The following is an 11152-nucleotide window of genomic DNA, read 5'->3' as shown; positions in this document are numbered from 1 at the left end:
AGCAAGAAACTTAGGTTAGTTTATTCAACTCAGATCTGATCTGATCTAATCGAACTGAAACTAAAAGAATTCATAAGAAAATAAGCACATATATATTAGAAAAGAATGTCCCACTGCTCATTGAATAGATTCTTCCAAAAAGTTAGCAGCCAAGTGAAAAGAGTAAAACTGGTTTCATCTTTTGACCTGTCAATAAATGATAGAGTAAAACTGCTCAAGGATCTAACAAAATTTACAGAAATCATTGATAAATTGGCAAAAAGAAGAGAGAATTTTCATAGTTTCTACCAAAATAATAAAATTGGAGGCGAGATTTTGTCTTCTACCTTCGACAAGTTGGCCATGGTAGCAAGTCAACTCTAGTTGAGGAGAAAATAATAGCACAACTACTAATCCAGGTGTGCATTTAAGAACCTTAAATACAATAAATTGAGTGTTAAAACAAAATTGAAGTGAGAAAAACATGAACTCAGCAAGAATTTACCACAAGTACGAAAGCTAATTTTTCAAATACATGTAAGAATGGATCGAAGTAACACAAAGCCAAGGGAAATGAAATAAAAGTTACAAGATGGGTGGGTGGTTTTTTGGGACGCAAAGGAGGGTTCTTTAGTGGAGTACATGAAGAGTAGAAGTGATGCAACATTAAATTTTGAACAAATTCAGGCAGAGTTTTGATATCGAATTGATGCAGCTTGAGGATATAATCACAAGGAGATGAAATATATATATATATATATATCAAAAGATTTATGATACAGTTTTAAGGTCTTCTCTTAGAATGGCCTGATCTTCTTAACTAGTTCTCTCATACACATAAACCTAATTTACCATAATAAATATAACAATTTTTTTTAAAACTTAACTTCTAAAAAAAATTTAAAAAAAACTTTTAATCTAATCCTCCTAATTTTAGACTGCATCGGTCTCTTTGTCCACGGACAATATTTTAGCATTATAGAGCAATCAGGCTAAAACCATACATTCATATGAAATCACAGAATCTGATGATGGGATCATGCCGCTTTACTGATCATACCAAAATGATTAATCAAGCGTCAAAGGGGGAAAAATGCTAAATAAAGTAGCAGAGATCAGCTGACGAATGCCTCAAGCTGACTGTTGAGACAAACTAGAAAAGAAAGGAGGAAAATTGGTACTACACATGGCTTTTACCAGCTCTAGAAAATAGGATTTATTCAGGTAAACTCTAAAACAGACAGGAAATTTGCTAAATTCCTTCACTTCTTTTGCCAGCACAGAAAAATGAGGGTCTTCCTCACTGGGTTTTCTGAGTCTTGCAGGTCTTGCGGGTTTAATAATGTAACTGAGCAGGATAACCACAATGGGAACAATGGCTCCAACAAAATACAGACTCCGGTAGGATGCAAGAGTCTCCTTGGAGCTCAGAATCTACGGAATAAGGAAAACGTCAGATAAACAAATCTTACAGATGATAGAAAACTCCAGCCATAAGTATCTTTAGGTATATGATCTCATGTTCCCTAATGCAAAATAAACTTGACAGTTCTAAATATATTGTCAAGGATTTTACGAGATCATGCCCACCCTTGATAATGAGAATTGATCAAGTGTGCCCTCATGATGGGTTTTTACCAAAAAGAGACCTAATATTCCACTCTTAACATAAAGCATTTCAGCTTCATTTTTCCTGTCCTAGATTTGTTATTTCCCTGAGAGTAATATCAGGTTTACAGTTTTGCTAATTTGCAAACCAGCTTGCACTGTGAAAATGGGCAAAAAAACAATTATTTGTGGGCACATGGATGCCTGATATGTTAAACCAGGAGTCTCAAAATTCAGTATTATATAATGATGTGATTTAGGAATAACAAGCTGATGCTGCTTTAAAAAACAGACATGCATTGACTGTAAGTTGATTTGCAAATTAGCTTGCAACTGTCTTTCACTGTTTAGAATGGCAACTGAAGCAAAAATGTAAATATGGAAATGTGATATGTTCAATTTGGGGTGCCTCAAAGTTCAGAATGGTATAAATCTATGAACTTGGTAGTGCAAGCTGATTTGCTAATCAATTAGGGTGTCTCAAAGTTAAGAATAGTATAGATCTATGATTTTGGTAGCATGAATCAAATCAGCTTGCGGTCAACTAGATTCAGTTGCAGGGAAATAATAAATCTAAGGGTATTTTGGACAAAAAAGAAGTTAGAGAGCAGTGTTTTTTGGTTAAAAATGAACATTAAAGTACCTTTTGGCCAACTCTCATTGTTAAGGGTTTGTTTTGATAAAATGTTATATACTGTCCATGTTTATTGTTCGAAACAAAAAGGAAGCCCAAGTTTCTTGTTAGATTAAGCAAAACATCATCCATTATGGAAAGGATACTGCTGGCCAAGAATATTAAAGCTAAGAAAGGACCAGATTCGATAAACAGACACTATAATGATTGCTTACCAATTATGAAAAGTTTAATATGCTAACCAAGAAACCAATGCAGGAATAATTGAGGACAAGAAGAGTGCAGGCAAAGTTTGTAAGCGTGAGCATCTTTCTCAGCAAATAATACTTTGGGTTGACAGCTTGTTGCCATCTGTAGATAACTGTTTAATGTAAAGAAAGGGCGACATCAGGAAAAAAAACATCAAAAAGGTTAGTTAAATTTTATGAACACAAGAATATAAAATCATACGCAAGTTTAGATTAGCTTTCATAACTTCTTACCTGTGAACCTGCAATCATCAATGCCAACTGCACAAAGAATATAATATAGCCAGGATATAATCCGTGTAAATTGGAAAGATCTCATCAGTACTGAGAGAAAAGTTTGGTCCACAATTACTCTTCTTTAGGTCTATTTTAAGAGATTCATTATGTAGGTAGAAATAGGAATTCGTTGCATATACGGACTATTGTTGATGTTATAGGATCCTAGAAGCTAACTTCAATAAAGAACATACTTAAATCTATGTATTTATCCTAAACAGATTAAAAAGGCCCTAGAAAACTATACCTCTTTGTTAGTCTAGAATCTATTCTTCGAGCAAATATTGCAGCAAGGAGACATAGAACAACAAGTCCCTACAGAATTATAAGAACAGACTTCGTGAATAACTTACATGCCAAACAGCACTAATTGTCTGTGTAGCCAGCAGCTGAAAGAATCCAGGTTTCTTCCCTTTCTGAATAAGCCTTTCATACACATCTGCAACAACATAGCCTCTCAGATTACACGCTCCACTCAAATATCATTACAATCAAAGCATATTGATCGTTATAATCTAGTGAAGTTGAGGAAGGACTCGAAGTTAATAAAAGAAAGAGTATCATGATAAACTACAGAGTTGCATAAAAGGAATGTTTCAGGTTAGTCTTGGCCGCAAGCAATGTCAATTGGTGAAACTCACTTCACTGGCATAACTTTACTTTAGAAGGTATCCACCATAACTAAACTTATATATTTTGGCAAGACTATCCTTCATGACAAATTGAAACTTCTGGAGTCATGGAACATTCTGTTAGATGGCACCTGTTCGTTTCATTCATCCTCATTTGCTTTTTCAGTTGTGAAATTATTATATATGGATGGAAGCAACTTCATGAAGCACACTCCAAAACTTCTCACCATCAAATATAAGTTATATCTATTGGATTATCATCTAACTAACAAGGATAATTGATGGAATCACATGGGCCTGTTCTGAAGTCATTTGGCATCAACTTAGAGATAGGATATTTCATAATGTTTGTAAAACTGACACGTCTTATTTTCTCCTTCTGCATTGGTAGTGGATTCTACATGTAATGTCCTAATATCTACAAACAGAGAAATGGTGCTTGAATGGATATGTAATCCAATCCTTCCTATGAAACTTTTTCTCTTGTTAATTTATTTCTCATGCAATTTGCACTTAAGGCTTTCAGTTTAAGAAAAAAAAATGCAAGAGCAAGTAAAACAGTCCCAGTTAAATTGAGAATTTTAACACCAAGCAACCATAATAAATACACGTGACATGTGTATGATATCTCAGCACACTAGCCATTTATCAACACAAGTACAAGTCCAACAACCATAATATTGCTCAATACACTAGACGATGATGGAGAACTGGTATTCGTAATTGCCGAATTGAGGTGGAGCACATTCCACCCCAAAATAACTAGTCAATAGAAGGAGGTCACTCTCTTACTATAAAATCAATAGACTGCCACACTATCTATGTGGGACTAATGAGTGTGGAGTATCCTAACTTCAGTATACCCTCCTTGTGCCCTTATAACTTAGAGGTATGCACTTGACTCTAATACCATGTTGAATTAAGGCAGAGCTCATTTCATTCTAAAACAACTAGTCATTTACGAGGGCACATTTTACATTATATAGAAATGAATGGCAAGTTCTGTGCTTTTCAATACAATTAATAAACACAGTATCAAATTCCACAAGAAACCAAAGTTTATGAACTTACAGTGACGTAGCCAAGCGCTGACTTGTATGTTCCATACGAGTGGCAATTGAACGGTGCTTAGTTGCAAACTCCACACCAAGAACATCAACATTTTTAGCACGGTCCCACAGTGGTCTAGGCGGAAAGGAAACTGACCATCCACTGAAACTCAGACCAGATATGATAATTGCTGCCTCTGAAATTGACCAGATAAAGTAGTACTTCCACCGAGCTGTAAATCCAGACATGTATTGGTAGAACAACTTTTGCCAGAAACCTCAATCCTGGTATATGGGTTCATTGAACTGAGAAAGAGGAAATTTTGGCACCAATTGCAAGTACAAACCCATATATATGGCAGCTTGTAGTAAAGCATGCAAGGTTGCGCCAAGAAGTGATGGCAATGGACTGTCATGAGGAGACCAAGTCTGCCAAAAATTAAAATATGATCAACTGGAAAAAAAAAATAATCTAATGAAGATATATTTGGTCTCCACAGAACATATATATAAAATAAAATATAGTCCTCACCCCTCTGCGTTCTGTCCATTCAAGATAATCTTTCATTTCAAATACAGGCCCCGCAAAATGGCTTCCACAGCAGAGACAATAACCAATATATTCAATCAAGGAAGGACAGCATATTAATCGATGCTTTTTTTGAGCCTCACTAAGGTTTTCATCCTTAAGTAGCCCATCACTGTAATTCATTGCACATGAAATAACTCTAAGAGTTAACACCATTAGGGATCCTACAATGAAGACAGTTGTGTGATTTAATAAAGCCAAATATAGATAATAAGCACAATAATTCTCATCAAGATCCATATAACAACAGGCAAACTGTTTATACTCCATATGAACATTATTATTAAGATGACTAATGGAGCAAAATGTAATATCGCTCACCCCAAGCGGCATAGTATCATCGGCCCCACGACAAGATACAGACAGCTAAATCACGAGAGGCATTTTGCCCTAGCACAGCGGCCCTATGCACGTCAGTATTAAGATCAATGTTCTAAATGGCAGTCGAGGCGGCTGCCTAGGCGGGAGGCAGGCATCAACTGCACCGCCTCATGCTGAGACGGTGCTTTAGGCGGTAACTCACCTTCCGCCACTGCCATGTCTGGAGTCGCCGTTGCTACCATTTCGCCACCGCGACATGTCCGGATGCATGGCTTGGGCTTGACGATGAGTTCGGATACATCGCGCGAGCCCGAACATGGCATTTGGGCCCTGCGACGCGTCCAAACGCATCGTGCAAGCCTGGACGCATCACCTGAGCTTGGCGACAGCCTAGAAGCGTCGCTCGGGCCCAACGATAGGTCTCAACACGTTGCTCAGGCTAGTGACGCGTCCGAACTCGTCGCGTGGTCCAAGGATGTGTCAAACTCGTCGCCCGACTGAAACAGAATATGTGGGTAAGTTGTAAGTTAGGATTTAATTAAATTACTTTATGTTAACGATTTTAATCATAACTATGATTAGTATAATTTAAATAGACTTAATTAAAATCTAATAAAAATATCCTATTAATTATATATATATATATATATATAATTGTATTTTTTATTTTTTATTTTTAAATATTTAAGTTTTAATTAAGATATTTGATTAGAAGAAAATATTATAAAGAATAATGATTATTTATAATATTATGTATAAAAAAAAGTAAAAAATATTAAACCACCTAGGCACCGCCTAAGCGGCCGAGGCGATAGGCGGTCACTGACCACCCCGCCACCGCCTGCTGTCATTTACAATACTAATTAAGATAAGTACTTAGTAACCATGATACCATAATTCCATGCCCCAAGTAGAATTGAATATAATTGAGAAGAAGAAAGAGAAGCATGGGTCAATGCTTCCAGGATTACACATAATGTTAAAGATCGTATTTCAACATCTTCATACATCCATTACAAAGAAAGTTGTCTTTACGAATACCAAGACTAGAAAAGGTGGATAGTGAAGAGACAAGGGTTCCTAAGGAGGTTGAGCATAAAGAGCTAAGGGAGTGGGTACATTCGAACGAGGAAAATGGGCTATCCTTCCATCTTTATTTCCTTTCTCGTCCTATTTCCTTCTTTTCTATTTTTATCCTAATTATACCTAGGGGTGCAAATGAGCCCAGCCTTGCGAGCGACTCAGTCAAAACTCAACTCGAAGTCAAAGCTGACCGAGCTAGAGCCAGTTTGATTAGAAATCGAGCTGAGCTCAAGCCGGCTTGATTAGAAATCGAGTTGAGCTTAAGCCGGCTTGATTAGAAATCGAGTCGAGCTCAAGCCGGCTTGATTAGAAATCGAGCTGAGCTCGAGCCTAATTATTACTGACTCGGTGGTTCGTCGAGCCTTGTGTTGTTAGAGGCGCGAGGCGCACTGAGGCGCAAAGGGCTCCTAGAGCCCGAGGCGTGCACCTCTTGAACATGAGGTTGATTACTACTAAACTACTAACACACTCATATAATATGTCAAATATGATAACTATTAATATTCCACACACACAAATATCAAATATGACAAGCAAAACAACCCCATGATAAAATTAATAAAAGTTTCAAACTTTCAAGTTTCAACTTTCTAATTTAAACTAACAAAGTTCATCAAAACAAGTATAATAAGTCAAATTAATCATCAAGCTCAAGATCATCCTCATTGTATTCTTCTTCTTCTTTATCTTCATCTTCTTCAAATTCAATTTCTTCTTCTTCTTCTTCATCTCTAAGTCTTAGAGATGAGTGTCTCATAGAGGAAGATGTATTTTCCTTCTCGACTTGTTTAGGCCTAGCATGTGAACTAGAGGTCATAGATGCTGTTTTTTCCTCTAGTACAATATTCAGGCTCTTCAGCTCCACTAGCCCTAGCAACGACATCCCATGTCAAGTCATCACCTTCAAAAACCAACTCATCTTCTTCATCATCACTTTCTCCATCCATTCTACCCATCAACCATTCATTACTATCATCAATATCTATCAAAGAGATGGGGTCAATCTTATCACACGCATCATACCGAAGTTTTAAGGCATAATTGTATTTCACAAATACTAAATCATTTAAGCGTTGTTGAGTTAGCCTATTCCTTTTTTTGTTGTGAATCTACAAAATGTCAAAAATCATAATAAGTATAATAAAATAGCAAAGAATGTTTTCTACTTATAAAAGGAACATACTAATAGTATTATATATTTATATTTGTTACATACCTGCTCAAATACACTCCAATTGCACTCACAGTCAAAAGCACTACAAGTGAGGCTAAGCACTTTAATAGCAAACTTTTACAATTATGGGGTATTTGCTCCGTAGTATTCCCACCATTTTGCTGGAGATAATGCTCTTCTATGTCTAATTGTCACATTCCTCCCAAATAGCCCTTCTACCTTTCGATATATAGAGAGCTGGATAGTGATTTTATCTTGCTCGGCAGCGCTTGAAACCAATCTCTCCATAGTTTCAAACAAACCATTCACCACTTCTCCACAGATATTTGAATCTGTGTATGAATAAAAATATTTTGGATTCAAATAATGTCATGCAGTATGTAGAGGCCGATGAAGTTGGTATTCCCATCTCGTATCAATGATCTCAAACACTTCTTTGTATTTCTCTTCTTTCTCCTTAAAGGCCTTCATAATTGTTTCTTTTGCCCTATCCATAGCCTCATAAATATAGCCCATTACAGGTTTTCTTTCGCCATCAACCAGTCTCAGAATACGGATTTCATATATCTTTAAAATATGCACAATACTGCTCCAAAATCTAAGTGTCATGATGATTTTAGCTACTTTCTTCCCCGCCGTTTACAACCCTAATTATACATGATGCATATCAATGGCATTTCCTTGTTGACTGACAAGAAGATAAAAATTTTGGTATTATATTCATGTAAATGCTAATTTGCTTGTGTGTATCCTGGAATTTTCTCTGAAGAAGATGAGACATGTAAACCCAGTTGAGTTTTCTACCTGATAAACTATTTCACTAAGCATTTGCAAATTGATCATGATACTAACCACATGAAATCACATTCAGTTGAGAAAATGTAAAACTGCCAGAAACTGTGATGCTTGGTTTAGAGTTCTTGTCTTAATCTAACATTGCACCAATAACTCAGGTTTTTATTGCATATTTGCCTATGCAAGTAAGAAAGCATGTTGACTGCCTAAAATGACTATGGACGGTAACAACTGACCTCTCTACGAAATTTTGACCTGGGATGGTATATAACTAAGTTGGTGAGTTTCAGACTTTTGTTCACAATAACTTAACATAGTAACAATGTGATGACAATATCTCTGTATAATAACAAAACGCAGTTAATATAGTGATATAGTTATCAATACTAACAAATTTATTTTTAGCAAGAAAATGCTACACCATTTATTCCAAATGAAAACGAGGAGAAGGGCAAACAGACACATGAACATAGTGGTCAAGCAATTATTGTTGCATGTGCTGTAAATTTTGTATGCTTCCAAGAAGGAATCACCAGACTCCAAAGTATACTTCCAGAGATAGAAAGTTCTTTGATCAGTATTACAATATTTCAAGAGGATAAAAAGCAACATAAAAGCTAACTTCTAAGATGTTAGATATTCTTGCATTTGTCATTGATAAAGTAGCCATATTAAGCCCAAAGTCAAAGGCACTGTCAGCAACTGCTGTTGCATGAAAGATTTAGTTTATTAGTATAAAGGTTCCACATAGGGGTCTTACATAAGTTAAGTTTCATATATTATTGGCTCTCTACCCCCCACTGTCCGTCTCCAATCAAATGGTAAAGTATCGTAAATCAGTTACTTATGGCTGATTGTTCTGTATATTATTTGAATTGGCATAAAACACAAACAACCAATATCAGAAAAGTTACTAACTGTTACTTCTTACCACCTTCATTAAAATAGCTGAAGAGTATATCTATTTCCAAAGAGAGACTAATATCTACTTCCAAAAAGAGCCTATCTTCACTGAGGGAAACATTTATTTTCAAGGCCAATAGAACTCCCAATGAATGTTAGCCAAAGATGCACGTTTTCCTTCATTTTTTAAAGCAAAAGGCAATGAAATGAGTATGGTTCAGCACTTAGAGAATTTTCTGGAGCATAAAGAAGAAATATCAAACCGAAAAACAAGATGTCTTAAGATAAAAATCAATACTTTATAGAGAAATGTAGTATTTAATTTGGATTTAAAAGGCAACTCATTGTAGCGTAAAATAATACTCATATAACTAATGATTGATATGTGAAGCGCCAAACTAAATTCAAATAAGAAATCGTTACCAGTTACATCAATCCCTCCTTCCTTCCACGCATCGCCACTCATATAATATACATGGCTGTAAGGGAAATGAGAAAAAAATTAACTTCCTCAAAAAAACAGATCGTAAATTAATAATTCGGATCATTACATTCAGTACGATGCCAAGAACAACAAGGAAAATAGTTGTTTTTTATCCTTTCTAGAAGATTGTTTAGAAGAGACCTTTCGTGAAATCAAATCACCTCAAATTCCCCAATCATTCAAATTTCCATCGGTAAAAGGAAAACAACAGATCCGGAAGTAAAATTGAGAACGTATCTGGAACCATTCGGTTCGAGGGCTAACCATCTGATGAGGTAAGCGAAGCCGGAGATGAAAGTGATGACGCCGGCGTATGGCCGGAAGAGAAGCATAAAGGAGTACCCCATGGACATCGGGATGAAAAAGTGGAGGCTGGAGGAGGCTCCGAACGAGAGGTACGAGAGGACTGCCCCGGAGAGCGCGGCGTAGAGGTGGCATGTGCGCACCCCGGAAATCAGCCGCCAGAGGAGGTCACCGGAATGGTAGACACGAAGCAGAGGAGGAACCGGAAGACAGAACGGAGAGTCCAATTTCCACTGCCATGGTCGCCATCTCCACCGCCATGATCGTCGTCGGCCGTCGACGAAGGCGCAGAGTAAAAAGGCAAGGGTTTCGCTCGCAGGACGACACGACTCACCACCCGTGGCCGATTTCTCGGTTAATTCGGATTTATTGCCACTAAAAAAACAGTTAAATGAAAGCCAACATTTTTCATGGAACTCCTATAAATATCGAATAATTAAATTTGCTCCACGTTGGTACCGTTGCCGACTCCAAGTTTATTGTTATATTTACAACCTTGAATTTTAAAAAGGAATGCTGGGCTACTAGCTGTTGGGTTGGTTGTTATGTGTGCTTCATAATTTATTTTGATGATCGATAAAAAATTTTGATGGAGTCAGGTTAGTCATCTCAGAGATAGTCAATAAAACTAATTGAGATTATCATTTTTTATAAGTGACAATTATATGGTCCCTCAGGACAGTGCGATGCCATGGTTGAGATGAGCATTATCATATTAGGTCATGGGATCGAAAATTGACACATTTGCACATGTTTTCTCTCATAGTAGTGACTCATAATTTATCTCTTTTGTATTGGCCTAAGAATGAGTTAATAGGAATGATGAGGCAAGTAAATTATTATTTTTTTTTTACTACATAAGTGACAATTTTAGGTTCTAGATTAATCAATTAGTTAAAGGACGATAAATTTATTATAATAAATAAGACATCAATCTTCGACAGACATATGTCCTAAAAAAAAATCCTCTCATCTCCTAATTAAATGGGTAGTCGGATATAAATTGAATCCATAATTTATTTTTTTATCTAATTTAAAGATGAATTGTGAAGGATATTTAAGAGGAACATAATT

At 36.3% G+C, this 11152-nt stretch overlaps 1 pseudogene; it reads right to left on the bottom strand.

The window, feature by feature from the left end:
* Positions 1 to 1627: 1627 nt before the first annotated feature.
* On the bottom strand, positions 1628 to 10434 carry LOC122028686 (annotated as a pseudogene).
* Positions 10435 to 11152: the final 718 nt, after the last annotated feature.

This window comes from Zingiber officinale, chromosome 10B (genome assembly GCF_018446385.1).
Source record: "Zingiber officinale cultivar Zhangliang chromosome 10B, Zo_v1.1, whole genome shotgun sequence".
Taxonomy (NCBI): domain Eukaryota; kingdom Viridiplantae; phylum Streptophyta; class Magnoliopsida; order Zingiberales; family Zingiberaceae; genus Zingiber; species Zingiber officinale.
The sequence above is the reverse complement of the archived record's forward strand: the minus strand, read 5'-3'. Positions and strand labels throughout refer to the sequence as shown.